The sequence below is a fragment of the Antennarius striatus genome, chromosome 17 (assembly GCF_040054535.1).
Source record: "Antennarius striatus isolate MH-2024 chromosome 17, ASM4005453v1, whole genome shotgun sequence".
NCBI lineage: Eukaryota > Metazoa > Chordata > Actinopteri > Lophiiformes > Antennariidae > Antennarius > Antennarius striatus.
In genome coordinates, this window is record NC_090792.1 from 4,453,066 (window position 1) to 4,457,096 (window position 4,031).

Below are 4,031 nucleotides of genomic sequence, written 5' to 3' on the forward strand. Positions count from 1 at the left end.
CTGCTCTACCGCTGAGCCACTGCCGCCCAAGATGGGTGTCTTCTTGGAGAAAGAGACAACATCTGTCACGTGCTGGTTAATTCTCCACATGTTTCATCAAATGTTTTGGTTTTTGAAATCACTGCCAAATTTATGAGCATCGCAAACACAAGATATGACTCCAACGCAAGTCCTTCAAAGACAAATGGTATATTTGTCTTATCCTCAAGAGTGACTGTGAAGGATGACACACTTAAAATGTGCCAACAAAATTCAGGTTTGAAAGATAAATCACTTTAATGTTGTCACAATGAGATGGTTAAAGTTTTGTTTTAGGTAAAAATAATGAACACTATTCTCGTCCCTAACTGGATCCATTATTTTATCAGTCGATTTATCCACACTGATTTCCCCATTCTGTAACAACATCCTACATCCGACTGAAGTTCTGGCTTCACTAGCGCTAACTCTAAATTCAAATTATACAAATATAAGTGAATCAGGTCTTAGTCCACAACTTACACATTTGAATTTTCCAAAACAACAGATTTTAATTTAGTTTTTTAAGGTAAATGGTCCATTATCAAATGCAGTGAAGGTGGCTGTTGGCTCCTGGTCCTGACCATTTGTGAGAGAATGATGATCACCACAAATCATCAGCAACTATTTCCAGGGACTGGTCTGAAGTTTCAATTTGGTGTGTTATATTTTGTTGCCGGTGTAACTGATGTTTTCTCATGATTTTGTCAGTTATATCAGGTATAATTTGCATGAAAATGGGAGATTATTTCCAGTAATCCTGCTCTGTGCACACATGCACAACATGGCTCTTGATGGTAATCAGCCATGGCTGTGGACCAATTTTATCTGGCATCAGATGAATTCAAACCCTCAGTAAATGTTCAATGTCCAAGGGAAATCTCAAAGTCTGTCACTTGCCTCTACCTGTGGAATTGTCTGTTGCTGCCTCCCCTTATCTGCTTGAGGACCTCAGCTCTGGGTTTGACAGTAGTTGTTGTCTCACATAGTGAGTTCACATGGATAGCCGTTTTCTGGCAGTTCCTGCCACCTGAGCATGCCAGTTCTTTTCTCATCCATTGGCACACGGTGTGAGAGGGTGAATGGAAGCATGGTATCTGTAACTAATACAGTCCACTGCTGTGGGATTTTCTGACATCTCAGACTGGGCTCTATGTTTGAAATGTTGTGGATCAACAACACTTTAGACCTGTTTCAGGGTAATTGGCCATTCCAAATTATCCGTAGGAGTGAGTGACTTTGTGTGTGTTTGCATGTGTCTGTGTAGCTCCACGGTGCACTGGTGTAGCGCCTGAAGTTTGTAGCGCCTGAAGTTATACAAATGACTGAATGATGGGGCAAATGAATGAATGATATTTTAATCAACAAATCAGCGGGAAACATTTTCTTTGTGACAAACAAAGGAATTTCACCTGCTATCTCAACTGGAGATACCACTGAGCATCTAGTTTGCTTTCATGCAGCAAAATGAAAAAGCGATGCTTTTGACAGTGTGCATTTGGTACTGTGATCTAATCGCATTCCACTAATCTACACCCTTAAAAAGCTTATGTTTAAAATACAGTTTAAATTACATGTTAATCACATCCGTTCTCCTTTTCCCCTTTTATTTAGAGCAAAATCCTCCAAAGGTTTGTTCCTGAATTAATTCATCTTTTCATAACAGATGTGAAGCTTTCTTTTGTCCTCAAGACAACACTTTCTCAGAGTCAGCTGTGCCAACATAAGTAATATCTCCATGGACGTAAAACAAACAGAACAGTTGTGTCTTGCAGGCATGCGATAGACAAGACTGCATATCAGTGTGTCTCAATTTATTTACAAAACACATCTAAGTTGAAGCTTGGAGTCAAATAGACCTTCCAAAATGTACAGTTTGTCTACGTGGGTTTTGAGCAGAGTGGTGCCTTGGGGAAGGCAACGCCATCCTCTGTTATCCCAGTTTGTGTAGCTGCTCTTCCAGAGCTGAGAGTACCTAAGTGGAAACACTTTTGCTGGTTATGACTTTCAGCATGTTTTCACTTTTGTCCAATTCAGGAATGTGAAATACAACCCATAGATTGAATCCTAAGTTGCATCTCATACCATTGTCTTTTATGGTAGAAAAGATTGACAACAGTAATTATAACAACATTTCGTGCATTATTGGTTATTGGTAAAAGGCATCTTTACTAAAGAGTGCTAATGGTGCTGGTTGGGCTGTAACACATTTTCACATCCTCCTGAATGCTTGAGGCTAATGGCTTGACGCTATTAGTTATTAGCAAAGCGAACATCAGTTGTTCAGACAATTTGTTGTCAGTTCAGATGCATTTTGGGTAAAGCTTCTGAAAAAAGTTCTGAAGAAAATAGCTTTCTCCTCTTTTTTTTGTTGCTTTTTCAGGATTAACTATGTATTTTCTGAAATCTTTTTGCAATGTGTTTCAATTATGTTCATCTCTAACTGTTTCCCAATACTGGTCAGTCAGCCAAATACCAAACAGTTTGGCAAGAATGTGAAAACACTATTATTTAAGTTTTCATGCATGGAGGCAACTATGTCTCTAACAATTTTCGGTATTCCTCCACTCTAATGGATGGTTATCATCATACCAGAAGACAAACACTAACTTTTGTGTGTGTTATATATATATGTGTGTGTGTGTGTGTGTGTGTGTGTGTGTGTGTGTGTGTGTGTGTGTGTGTGTGTGTGTGTGTGTGTGTGTGTGTGTGTGTGTGTGTGTGTGTGTGTGTGTGTGTGCATTTTTGTTCTGTGACGTTATTGTTTGACGTTCTTCTGTGCACTCCTTCAGAAGTTGTTTTTTTTTTTTCCAATTTGAGCAGTGGTGGGCTGTCAGGACCAGCAAGGCCTTCTCTGCTGGCCTGACATAACCAGAACTCATGATGATATTTATGATAAAAGTTAGTTATATTTTAATGCATTTTCCTTAAATAAATATATTTAAATATATGCATAATTATATACATATATACATTGGAATATAATATAACATAGCCCGACACTGGGTCAGTGTTCTATCTTTGGGTTAGAGAGGTTTTGTCCAATCAGAATTCAGCTAGTTTGTGTTGTGTTGCAACCTATGGATGTGTGTTAGTGTATTTCTGAATTTTGTTTGTTTGTGGTGTCATAAATGAAGGTCATTTCAGTCAGTTGTCTTAGTTGTGTGACGTCTATAGAAGGTGTGGTTGTGGGGTTCTTCTGTGCCAGTGACAATAAAAGGAGTAGGGCTCCCAACCTCCTCCACCGTCGAACAAATGTCTTCCACCGAGATCTCTCGTCAGATCTCTCCCTCATCCCCAAAACTGACCAAAAAACCCCAAATGTAACTGTGATTAATCTATATTTTAAACTGAAAAGGGTTTGGTTTTTTGTTTTTTTTTAAAAAGCGATCAAAACAGAATGACAATTGTGAAAAGATGCCACACTCTCATCAAGGTGCCTCACATTCTCCCAGCATGAACTGTGAAATAAAGAAATTAACTTCATACTGAATATGAGGCTTCATAGTGGAAAATAAACTTGAGTATAAGATAAAAACATGATACACAAGAACAACACTCCTAGGAACACAGATGCTGAGTGTGTGGAGTCCTCAGCTTGCCTATTCATAGGTTGCCCCTGTGAGTCAAGTGTGATGTTAAAAGGAAGTGAAGTGTCTATTATTTCAAGTTAATCCACAAGTTAAGACATAGTCCACAGTTCTACACCATTTTATCATAATGTTACTAATGAAACATTACAGCACGACTGCTTGGTTTTTTCTTTACCTTATTTTCAACCAAACTCACCCTAGTTGATATTACAATTGCAATTTTGCCGGTATCATAGTAAATGTGAATAAATAATGTTGTTCTGGTTTTATGTTTTGTACATGCACATAGTCAGTGATTGATGCAGCAAATTCTGTAAGGTTTTAGGTTCAGACTTTTCTAGGGTTTAACATGAAATGAGAATGTAACCTGAAATATTCAGGTTGCAAAAGTATTCATCCCCCTAATTAAATCACACATGA